The sequence below is a fragment of the Cryptomeria japonica genome, chromosome 5 (assembly GCF_030272615.1).
Source record: "Cryptomeria japonica chromosome 5, Sugi_1.0, whole genome shotgun sequence".
Taxonomy (NCBI): domain Eukaryota; kingdom Viridiplantae; phylum Streptophyta; class Pinopsida; order Cupressales; family Cupressaceae; genus Cryptomeria; species Cryptomeria japonica.
Window position 1 is genome coordinate 384,213,853 of NC_081409.1, and position 13,725 is coordinate 384,227,577.

Genomic DNA, 13,725 nt, shown 5'->3' on the forward strand with positions numbered 1-13,725 from the left:
TTTGAGTGCTCAAGAGAAAGCGTCGCGAGGGTGTAGAATGATTGGGTGACTTGGGAAACAAAAAAAGGGCATACCTAGCGTAAACTTGGCCACCTAGATGTGCTCGCATTGATGGTTTGTTTCCATGATGATTAGAAAAAAATTATGCTATGTTGCCACGTTTGACTGAATGCATTTGATGGTTTTTTATGCGAGAGAAAAAGTCTCACCATTAGCAAATGGAATTGAGTTGTCTGAAATAAACAGAGGGTTTTGTGGGAACCCACCAAATGAACCTATAGGTTTAGATAGATTGTCCATACGTGTCACGGTCTCTGAGATATGTGACTTGAAACTTTGATGGTTTTTACACTTTGAGTGCTCAAGAGAAAGCGATGAGAGGGTGTGGCTCAGAATCATCAGGCAAGTTGAGGAGAGAAACAAGGGAATGCCTAGTGTAAACCCGGCCACCCAGATGTGCTCAAGTTGATGGTTTTTTGCCATAGTGATTAGAACAAAATTTATGATATGTTGCCATGTTTCACTAAATGGCAGGAGAAAAAGTCTCACCAGGAGCAAATGGAATTGAGTTGTCCGAAAGTGAGAGGTTTTTGGAGGCACCCACCACACAACCCCCTAGGTTCAAACGAATCATCCATACATGCCACTGGCTTCAAGATACACAACATGAAAGTTTGATGATTTTTACACTTTGAGCGGTCAAGAGAAAGCATCACGAGGGTGTGGCTCAAAATGATCAGGCATCTTGGGGAGAAAAACAAGGGAATACCTAGTGTAAGCCTTGCCACCCAAACACACTCGCGCTGACGATTCATTTCCATGATGATCAAAGCACCCACCACAAGACCCCATAGGTTCAGAGGGATTGTTAATATGTGCCATAGGCTCCGAGATACACGACATGAAACTTTGATGGTTTTCACACTTTGAGCGCTCAAGAGAAAACATCATGAGGGTGTGGCTCAGAATGGTCGAGTGACTTGGGGAGAAAAAAAGGGCATACCTAGCATAAAACCAACCACTCAGATGTTCTTGCATTGACGATTCATTGTCATGACAAGTAGAACAAAAGTTATGCTATGTTGTCACGTTTCACTAAATGCATTTGACAGTTTTTGATGCGTGAGAAAAGTCTCACCATGAGAAAATGGAATTGAGTTATCTAGAAGCGAAAGATTATTTTGTAGGAACCCACCACAAAACCCCTTAGGTTCAGGCGTCTCATCCATACGTGCTACGGACTCCAAGATACACGACGTGAAAGTTTGATAGTTTTCACAATTTGAGCACTCAAGAGAAAGCATCATGAGGGTGTGGCTTAGAATGATCGAGCGACTTGGGGAGAAAAAAAGGGCATAAATAGTGTAAATTGACCACCTGGACATGCTCGTGTTGATAGTTCATTATTGCGATGAGCAAAATGAAAGTTATGCTATGTTGCCATGTTTCACTGAATGCATTTGACGGTTTTTGATGCGAGAGAAAAAGTCTCACCACAAACAAATAGAATTGAGTTTTTTGAAAGAAAGAGAGATTTTTGTAGACACCCAACACATGATGTTGTAGGTTTAGATGGCTCATCCATACATGCCATGGGGTGTGATATGCAAGACGTGAAACTTTGACAATTTTCACACTTTGAGCAATCAAGAAAAAGTGTCATGAGGGTGTGGCTCAGAATGATCGAGCAACTTGGAGAGAAAAAAAAGGAAATACCTAGCATAAACCCACCCAATTGTATGTGCTTGCATTGATGGTTCATTGCAATGAAAATTAGAACAAAAGTTATGCTATATTGCCACGTTTGACTGAATGCATTTGACTTTTTTTGATGCGAGAGAAAAAAGTCTCACCACGATCAAATGGAATTGATTTATCTGAAAGAGAGATTTGTTTTTGTAGGCACCCACCACATGACCCCATAGGTTTATAATGTTGTTATTTTGGTATGGTTTTGTCATTGATGTCAACACCTACTGAAAACTAGCACTTTGGAGATCCAACAACATTTACCGGCAAGCAAGTAACTATTGCACAGTTACTGGTATATGGTTCACTGGCAGGATATAATGTTCACCGGTACCTGGAATGATATGGAAGACACTTGGTAATGTCAAAGACATCGTGTGGACACTTTGTTTTGAAGAATTAATCATTGGTATATTCATATTTGCATATTTGCTTTTATCGGCAAATAGGTCCAAGGTTATCTAGGGTTACACCGGCAGGTTTATCTTTTCCAGATCAGCATGGCATGCTATGGAGATGATTTATTATTGATGTAAATGCATTAAGCCGACATGTTTAATCGGTTATTGCATCGGATATTATATTGTATGTAAAATGTTTTTATTGTAATATCTTGTAGAGCCGACCTACTAAAATTGGTCTTAGGTTATGGTATAAATGTAAGAGCTTATTTGTAAGATCAAATGTGGAATGCGAAAAAGAATTGTGAGAAGGTATATGCAAGATTAAGCAGAGGTATACATGAAGACATCATTTGAAGGTGAAGTTAGGTTTTTGTAGAAGCATATCAGCATTACACCAGTACTAAATCCAGCATATGAAGATGCTATTTTGTGTCGTACATTCTCATGGGATTTAACCATCCAACTGTACTCAGTGTGACTCCCATTTTGTGATTGAGCAGTGAGCTCTAGGCTGTTGGCCTTTCTGCATGTGCAGACCCCATTTATGTACACTTACTATCTGCAGTAGTATCATTTGATTGTGGGTAAGGTTTCCCACTGTGGTTTTTCCCCTTACAGGGTTTCCACGTACAAATATTTGTGTTATGTGTTGTGGATGACTCTATGTTTATGTTTCATGCATTAATCTTTACCGGTATAGCAATTTCCAGTTAACACTGTCTACCGACACACTTAACTGGTTTACCGGTATTAAACATTAAGCTGGCTAATTGGTTTTTGGTTTGAATTTATTGACAACTAATTCACCCCCCCTCCTCTCAGTTGTCTCCGGGACCTAACAATTGGTATCAAAGCTTTGTCCTCTTTTGCAAAAGTTTAGCAACTTGAGGAGATCCAATGTCTACTAATTATTTCAGGAATGACAATCCTAAACTTGATGGAACCAACTATGGGATATGGAAGATCAAGATGGAGACACATCTGAATTGCATCAGTAAAGACATATGGGAAGTTACAAAGAATGGTTATACTGCTATTGTAGCTGGTCAGACTGCTCCAACTACCTTAGCTAAAGATTAGGAAAATGATTGCAAAGCAAGAGAAGCACTTTTGAGCACATTATCAGATCAACAAATCATGGGATTATCAGATAGGTCTACTGCTAAAGCTATTTGGGATCATTTGGAAACACTAAATGAAGGAGATTGCACAATCAAGATTGCAAAACTTGAAAGCTTCCAAGTCAGGTATGAACATCTGAAAATGGAAGAAGATGAAAGGATTTATGCTTTTATGGAAAGAGTAAATGAAATTGTTTTGGGTATTAAATGTTGTGGAGAAACCCTGAGTGAGGATGAAATTGTTTCAAAAATCTTAAGCAGATTGCCATCGGCATATAAAATGAAGGTTACTTCTATAAATGAGTTGAGAACAATGCCTAATACATCAGTAACTAGGGATACATTGATTGGAAAACTTTCAGCCTTTGAAATTGAGGAATTTGGTCCTATTGCTACTATAAAGATAGATTTGGCCTTTAAAGCATCAACATTATCTGCTCCATCATTTGACAAATCAGACTGGAAAGCCTTTTATGCAAGAGAACTTGAAGAAACCAGGAAGGAGAATGAAGAGCTTGAAGAACTTGAAGCACTATTTGCAAGAAAAATGCCAAAAGGTCCAATTGGAAGTAAGTATGAAGGTAAAGCACCCTTTAAATGTTTCAACTGCAATAAGATTGGTCATATGGCTTTCAGATGCCCTGATAGACATGCTAGACTAAGAGAAGAAGCTAGAAGAACATACAAGCCTAATCTTGAATATCGGAGATACAGATTTAAGAAGAACAAAGATAAATCTTGTTACATTGCTGATGAAGGTGTGACTGATGATTCTGATGACGATCCAGCAGACAATGGATGCATTTTTGTTGCTATAATAGAAGATCAACTAACACCTACTACTCAATCAATAGAACAAGCCCTAGCAGCTAAAGTTGAAGTAAAGGATGAATGGATCATTGACTCAGGATGCTCACATCACATGACAGGAGACAAAGGTAAATTCTTGAACTTTCAAGAATACAATGGAGGTTTAGTAAGATTTGGAGATGACAAATCCTTTTCAATCAAAGGTAAGGGTTCAATATCTCTTGATGGTAAGCATAACACTGACAATGTCTACTATGTTGAAGGATTAAAGCATAATCTTTTAAGTGTTGGTCAATTAGTTGAGAAAGGATTTTAGTTACAATTTAAAAATGGAAAATGCAAAATCATGAATAGAACTAGTTTGGAAATTGCAACCGGTAATCAGACTAGAGGTAATATCTTTCATTTGAATAACAGTGAAAAAGCATGCTTGATTGCACATATAGATGAAAGTTGGTTATGGCATAAGAGACTATGTCATGTAAACTTTGATTGCATGGTAAAAATCAATACTTCTAAGGCAGTTAGAGATCTACCTAAAATTGTGAAACCTCATAATATAATTTGTAAGAAATGTCAATTTGGAAAACAAGTTAGAGCTAGTTTTAAAAGTATTCTAGAAAAATCCAATAATGCTCTTGATTTAATTCACACTAATTTATGTGGTCTAGCTAGAACCAAAAGCTTACAAGGTGATAGATATTTCATGCTAATTATTGATGATTATTCAAGAATGTGTTGGGCTACTTTTCTCAGAGAAAAATCAAAAGCACTTGGAAAGTTCAAAAGGACTTTAATACATTCTATGAAGTGAATGGAATCAAAAGATAGTTATCAGCACCTCGGACACCATAGTAGAATGGAGTTGTTGAAAGGAAAAATAGAACTATCTTGGATGCAGCAAGAAGTATGTTATCTGAAGAAAATCTACCACATGTGTATTGGAGAGAAGCAGTTAGCACTGATGTCTATACATTCAACAAAGTTCACATCAAAGGTAAAACTGGTAAGACCCCTCATGAACTATGGTTTGGTAATACTCCTACTCTTAAGTATTTCAGAATTTTTGGAAGTAAATGTTATATTAGAAGAGATGAGTATATTGGTGTAGCGTCCTAAAATTGCGACACCTCCAATTTTGACTGCATTTGGGTCTTCACGATGGCGATGCAACGTTAAACTTGAATGGAGACCCCGAAACCTGCTTGTGACACCAAAAACTGCATTTTTCTTTACCTTGGCATGATCCCTCCTTGCACCCTGCTGTCCCAGGAGGTGGGACCATGGTGCCCAGTGCCTTGGTCCTTCAGGACTAGGGCTCCCAGCGCCCTAGTCCCCCAGGACCATGGCGCCCAGCGCCCTGGTCCCTGGCCCTATTTTGGGCCCGGTCTCCTTTTGGGCATCGGGTCTTGAAGTTTGCAAATTGGAAAATATTATTTCTAGGTCGGCCTCAGGTTGGAAAAATCAGTCTCTCAACCCTAATTGACAAGTATATAAACTACTTTTCCTCTCCTAGAAAGGGAGAGAAAAAAAGAAAAGGAAAGAAGCAAGAGCAAGACGCGGAAGCGATATTCAAACATTCAAACATTCAAGCATTCAAGTATTCCTTCAAGCAATTGAGCATTCTAAGTCTCCATTCAAGGCTAGGTGTTGCATTCAAGACAAGGATTCAACCATTGAAGAGGAGATCACATACAACATACAACATACAACATACAACATACATTACACCTTTGCATGTAAGAATACAAACATTCTTACAAGGTATCAGTACTTGTTTACATTACAAACATTTACATTTACAGCATTCTCATTTCTTGGTTAATTCCAAAAATGGGGTTTGACCTAAAGGCAAACCCCTAATCCCTAACCCCCCAATCATCCTCTCTTTTTTGTGTGTAGGTTGCAGGTACGCGGCTGTAATTGAAGATCTGGAATCCTTGTGCAAAGACGAACAGATCCCCCCTCATTTCACGGATTTTTCGGAGGACCGTGTGCACTCCGGGCGCCATCGTCCCATCAACTTTTGCTCAAATTTGTAGAACAGCACCGTCTCGACATTTTACTGCTAATTCTAGGTCCGCAGCTTCATCCCGTATCCCTATCTCTATTTATAAGTGAATCTTTCTTGCTTCTACATACATTCCTAGTTCAATCATTCCATCGACATTCTTTACAAAAGAGGATATCCTTGATGTCCTAACCCTTGAAACTCATTTAGAATCCAATCCTGCATTGTGTGGGATTGGATCTTGTGGGTTTCAACCCCTCTTTTGAATGTAAAGTCTCTCCTAAGTGAAAACCATCAACCCTAGTGACCTCCTTTCTCTCTCCTTGGAGTTGGGGAGGGGAGAACAACTAGGGTTTGATTTTTCTGCTTTACATTTTGGTAAACCCGACGTGAACATCCTCATTCTGATTATTCATGGTTAGATCTGAAAAATTTGCTTCCTTAATTACATTTCCATGTTTGATCTTTTGCAAATTTTAGAGGTTGATGGCATAAAAACCCTAAAATTTTCTTTTTAGTAATTAAGCTTGTGAAATGTTTAATTGTTAATGCTTGTTTCAGATCTATCCTTCTATTGCAAATTGTCAATTCATATTTGTGCTTTAATTCTGAAAATTAAGTGGTTAAGTGTCAAAACCCTAATTTTTAAAACCCTCTTGATTCAACCTTTGACTGATAATTTCACTGATCAAAACACCTCCAAATCGGCTGTAACTTTGGATTCCACAACAAAATCACAATATCTTTCATCTCTGAAAATTTGGAAAAAAGTTGCGAGGACCGTGTGCACCCCGAGTGCCATCGTCCCCGACATTTTTTTTGAAATTTCAGGAGCTAGATCTTACTGTATTTTTCTACTAAAATCCAGAATTTTGGCTGATTTTATCAATTCTAACACTTTCAAAATTAAAGTCAAAGTTGGTCTAGTGATTGCTTGGATAAAGGCTTATAATCATTCAAAAACTGTTGAAATTAAAATTCATATCAAAATTGTGTTTCTTACAGTCCTAAATCTGAAAAGTGTGTTGGCATTCATTCAAAATTTCAGTGCTTTATTCAAATTTTTACAATTTGTGACTTTTGAAATTAAGTGCGGCAACTTTGATTTCCACTTTCAAATTTGAATTTTGCATAAAATTGAGTCAGCTTTTAAATTTCAAAGCTTGTATTGCTTTCAGTATTCCCTCTAAAATCATAAAATTTAAAATTTTAGTTTCCCTCCCTTTTTCAAAATTCAAATTTTGCATTTTTTTCAACAATCTTGGTAGGGTTCAATTTTGAGATTACAACTTTATTTTGGCCTATCTATAGATCGTAAAATCACTCAATTTTTTTTAGATTGGCTTTAAAATCATCATAACTTTCATCCCTAAAAATTTTGAAAAAAGTTGCAAGGACCGTGTGCACTCCGTTCGCCACGGTCCCTGACATTTTTTTTGAAATTTCGGGAGATTGTCCTGATTGTATTTAATAGCTTAAATCTAGGAGATTGGCTGATTTTATTGAAATTTGCTACCTCTAAAATTCAAAATCTTCTCTCTCTTTAGTGCATGAGTTTTACAACAATAAGCCCTACTTACACTATTCCTGTTAGACGAAGCCTTAGAATTAAGTCCTTCTAAGGTGTAATTACTGAGGAGATGGAACCTAATTTGAATGGCCTTTTTAGCGAGAACATGGGTAATTCCTCTAATCCTCTTAATGATGAAGAAGCTCTCCATGAGATTTTTGTAGAACAACTTTCAAAATTGAATAACCAATTTGATGATTTTTTGATAATGGATGTCTCAAGAATACCCTGATAGTCAAGCTCTTTCATTAATTGAGGGTCTAAAATGTATGGTTCAAAGTGATAAGAATGGAATTGATATTTTGCATGGTATTGCACACATTGTGGATTTGAATGTGATGCCTATGAAGAGTTGTGCCGAAACTTTAGGTTATACACAACCTCCTACTCAAGTTAATCATTCTATTCCTTTGACAACTCCTATTGCTAGTATACCTACTTTTACATCAAACATAATGACTACTTCAATACAAGACATTCCTCCTATGATCACTAGTCATGGGGGCAATCCCTCTTCTTCAATCAACCCTCTACCTTCATTCAATCCAACTTCTTCATTCATTCCTTCAATGAGTGTTCCTATTATATCACCACAAATAAACACTACGCAAGGGGGCAATTCGTCTAACTATTCCATTCCTCCTTGTAGTGTTCCTCCTTTCCAATCATCTCCTATGACTAACTATCATAGTGTCCCACCACCTTACTCTCAATCAATACCTTCTTTCAACAACATAATACCTCCATCACAATCTAACACGTCTAATATGAACTCTTCGACTGAAGCGACCATTAACAATCTTGCACAAACTGTCTCTTCTTTACAACAACAAATTGCCTCTATGAATCAATCTAAGTTTAGTGTGCCCACATTTGATGTTGCGAGCCCACTTTCTCTTGACATTGTTCGAGCTATTCCCCCTAAACATGTTGAAATTCCGCATTTGGAGCTTTATAATGGTAAGGGTGATCCTCTAACACATGTTAAGACATTTCAAACAATATGTACCGATTTTGCTTATGACCAAAGGTTGCTTGCAAAACTATTTACTAGAACATTAAGAGATAAGGCTCTACAATGGTATTGCTCATTGCCTTCCTATTCTATTACTTCTTTCGAACAACTTGCAAATGCTTTTATTCAACAATTTCAAAACAATATAAGTCCTAAAGTTACTTTGATTGATTTAATGCATTGTAAACAAGGTGTTAAAGAAAAAGTGACTGATTTCATTGGTAGATATAAGCATTTGTATGCTCAGATTTCTTTTCCAGTACCTGACAATGATATTCAAAGAATCTTTATTTCTAATTTACAAAAAGATATTAGAGAAAAACTCCTATTTTCTGAGTTTACTTCTTTCCAACAGTTGTGCGCAACTCTTCACAATTATCAACTGACTGTGAGTCAAATGGAACAAGCAAATCCTATGGCTCCAAGTGATAAGGGTGATAGTAGTCAACAACCATTTGGGAAGTTTAAACCGAACAAAGAGGTCATTAAGTTCAATGAAAACATCATCAACAACAATGTGAATGCAGCATCAGGTGTGCCTCCTATTTCCAAGTTTTTCAAGAAAGAAAGAAAGTTTACTCCTTTGAATGAATCATTGCATAGTATTATGAATAAGTTATTGGAACAAAAGGTGCTTACTCTCCCTCCTATAAGGCAAATAGATCCTGCAAAGATTAATTCACCCTATTTTGATAACAAATCTTTTTGTCAATTTCATCGTCAACCTGGGCATGATACTGAAAAATGTTTTGCTTTAAAGGGTAAAATTCAAGATTTGATTGATAACAATACAATCTTTGTTTCTGGTGTGAATGATAAAGGCAACACATCTGTAGCTCCTCCTAACCAAAATCTTAAGATTTTTACTGATCCATTACCTTCTCATACCTCTAATGTGATTGATACTAATGATTCCTCTGTCTCACCTGATGATCTTGTGTCTATGACTCTGAATGTGATTAACTTTGTAGAGCAGCAGAAAATCCCTAAAGAACCTTCCATCACATTTGATTCCAGTGAAACTATCAGGGCACTTGATGGTCCTTTATATATAGTTGCAAAAGTCAAGAATGCACCTTGTCGTGGAGTGCTTATTGATCCTTCTTGTATGCTTAATGTTATTACTAAAGAATTTCTTTTTACTTTGCAATTGAATCAAGTGATCTATGAGGAAACAAATGTGGTTGTGAAACTATTTGATGCATTTTCTTCTCCTGCAATTGGTTCTATTACATTACCTATTGAGGTTCATAACAAACCCCTTGATGTGGACTTTGCTATTATTCCATCATCTGAACAATTTCATGTGAAGCTAGGCTATCCTTGGCTATCTTACATGAAAGCTATTGCTTCTCCTATTCACAAGTGTTTGAAATTTCCCCATAATGGTGAAGTTGTTACTGTCAATCATAGTCTCTTTAAACCAGCTGAAAGAACTTCTAGCGTTCCGATTGATTATTTTTGGCCTAAACAATTCCAATCTCTTCCACCGCGAAGTGATCATCTTTTCAAATCTTACCAAAAGTTGAAAAAAGATATGATCCTATCTCTAAGTGAACCTAGAACACCCAAACTTGATATTCCTATCATTCTTGAGAAAGAAGTTCTTCCTTTGAAAGATAAAACTAATGTCTTTCCTCAAGAAGATTCCCAACCCATCCCTATGAATGTGACTATGCCTATGTCTAATAAACTTCCTAAAGGTAGACCTATACCTCCTCGTCATGATGGACTTGGTCTCCTTCCTAAACCAAATATTCCTCCTTTATATGGAGCAGTTCCTCCTCCTTCCTCTTATAGAGAGAAGAGACCTTCCTCTTCTCCTATTGTTCAACCTAAGAGACCACAACCTAAACACCCAAGTGATAAGGATGAGAACATTCCTCCTCCTCAATCTTCTCAACTTCCTACTAAGACTAGATGAAATCGTTTTGCACGTGAACGCCGACGAAAGCGTCGTCTTAGAGCTCAGGCAGCTACTTCTCAAACTTTGCAATCCCCAAAAACACCTTCAGCTAGTATTATTCCATTTTCTCCTCAGCTGAAAATTGAGCCAAAATCTCCTAAACATAAGATGCATGATGGTCTTGATCCTGTGCGAGTTAAAGATCCTATTTTTATAAATCTTGATGATGATATAGATGAAAATGTTATTCATGATGAAAATATTATTCATGATGAAGATGTTACTCCTGTTCATTCTGATAGTGAATATGAATATGTTGATGTTGATAACCATTTATTTAACAAATTTTCTAAAGCACTTATCCTAGCTCCTAGACAAGAACAACGTGGCTTGGAACATGAACATAGCCCTTGTTTGGATCTTGTGATAGTTCCATCTGCTATGTTGGATGTTCCTCCTCTAGTGTGTTTCCTGCCTTCCCGAAATATTGATCAGCAAGATCGGGGGGTGGATGACGTTCTAGACTACTTTCATTAGCATAGCAGACTCTCTCCTCCTCTCTTGATCTCTTTTGTTACTTCTTCTATGTGTTATTCTTATTCTTCTATTTGTTGTCCTTAGTGTTGTCTACTTGAGGACGATGCAAAACATTGAGATCTCTTTTGGTCTCTCTCATGTTGACTCAAAAGACACATGTGTTCCCTTCTTCTAGGTGACCTTCCTTGATTGGGGAATGAAGAACAATTATGCATACATACATATGATATACATGAATTATCATACAGCATACTGACCCCGAGGAAAGCGAAGTCACCTTGTGCTTTGTGTTTTGTGTCTTTTATCCTTGGGCTTATCTCACACTTGGGGGCTAAATCCTTGTGATAACGTGCTCCTTTCCCTTCTCATTTATTATATGTATCACTACCTTAAAGAAATCACCCCCGGTGAGGTGTGTGCGATCGCTTTAACATAGGGGGGCATACATCCCGTTCATATCTTTTCAAGATACTTGAAAATTTCTTGACAAATTTAGCTTTGCCTTGAAAATTTTTGATATTTCTCTTACATGACTCATAGTGAGGGAACCTTACTACTGACAATCATGGTTCTCCCTTGTGATCTTCCCTTTTACTTTGTCAATCAAAGTCGTAAGATCCTTAGTCCACTGGGGGCTTGGTGTATCTGGCCTCCTTGACGTGGTGAAAGTTTTTCAATGTTGTTTCCTTGTACTTTACCGGAAGTATGAGCGTACGCTTATACTCCCGCTAAAGTGGGGGCTAAATGTAGCGTCCTAAAATTGCGACACTTGCAATTTTGACTGCATTTGGGTCTTCACGATGGTGATGCAATGTTAAACCTGAATGGAGACCCCGAAACCTGCTTGTGACACCAAAAACTGCTTTTTTCTGCACCTTGGCATGATCCCTCCTTGCACCCTGTTGTCCCGGGAGGTGGGACCATGGTGCCTAGCGCCCTGGTGCCCGAGGACCATGGTGCCCAGCGCCCTGGTCCCTAGCCCTATTTTGGGCCCGGTCTCCTTTTGGGCATCGGGTCTTGAAGTTTGCAAATTGGAAAATATTGTTTCTAGGTCGACCTAAGGTCGGAAAAATTAGTCTCTCAACCCTAATTGACAAGTATATAAACTACTTTTCCTCTCCTAGAAAGGGAGAGAAAAAAAGAAAAGGAAAGAAGCAAGAGCAAGACACGGAAGCGATATTCAAACATTCAAACATTCAAGCATTCAAGTATTCCTTCAAGCAATTGAGCATTCTAAGTCTCCATTTAAGGCTAGGTGTTGCATTCAAGACAAGGATTCAACCATTGAAGAGGAGATCACATACAACATACAACATACAACATACATTACACCTTCGCATGTAAGAATACAAACATTCTTACAACAAGGTATCAGTACTTGTTTACATTACAAACATTTACATTTACAGCATTCTCATTTCTTGGTTAATTCCAAAACCGGGGTTTGACCTAAAGGCAAACCCCTAATCCCTAACCCCCCAATCATCCTCTCTTTTCTATGTGTAGGTTGTAGGTACGTGGCTATAATTGAAGATCTGGAATCCTTGTGCAGAGACGAACATATCCCCCCTCGTTTTGCGGATTTTTTGGAGGACCGTGTGCACTCCGGGCGCCATCGTCCCATCAACTTTCACTCAAATTTGCAGAACAGCACCATCTCGACATTTTACTACTAATTCCAGGTCCGCGGCTTCATCCCGTATCCCTATCTCTATTTATAAGTGAATCTTTCTTGCTTCTACATACATTCCTAGTTCAATCATTCCATCGACATTCTTTACAAAAGAGGGTATCCTTGATGTCCTAACCCTTGAAACTCATTTAGAATCCAATCCTGCATTGTGTGGGATTGGATCTTGTGGGTTTCAACCCCTCTTTTGAATGTAAAGTCTCTCCTAAGTGAAAACCGTCAACCGTAGTGACCTCCCTTCTCTCTCCTTGGAGTTGGGGAGGGGAGAACAACTAGGGTTCGATTTTTCCACTTTACAATTGGCAAATTTGATCCTAGAAGTGATGAAGGAATATTTCTTGGTTATTCATCTAAGAGAAAGGCATATAGATGTTTTAATAAGAGATTGCAAAAAATTGTTGAGAGTACAAATGTAAAGATTGATGAACAATTCAGAGGAACTTCAAGGTATATAGACTCTAAACCGGCAACAAAAATTGTGACAAATGAACCTACACTAAATCCACCAATACAGAATGAAGATCCAGTTACCTCGGTATCATCAGAAGATTCCATAGTAATTGAACAACAACAGCAAACTAAGACACCCCGGTATATAAGATTGAATCATTCTAAAGATCAGATAATTGGAAACAAATTTAAAGGAGTTATGACAAGAGGAAAATTGGCAAATGAAGAGGTATGTCTTATTTCTCAAATTGAACCATCATCTATCAATGAGGCATGTGAAGATAAATTTTGGATTAAGCTATGGAAGAAGAATTAGGACAAATTGAGAAGAATAATACTTCGACATTAGTTCCCCGACCTAAAGATAAAAATGTAATTGGAACCAAATGGATATTTAGAAACAAACTTAATGAAGATGGTAAGGTTGTCAGAAATAAAGCAAGACTAGTGTGTAAGGGATAT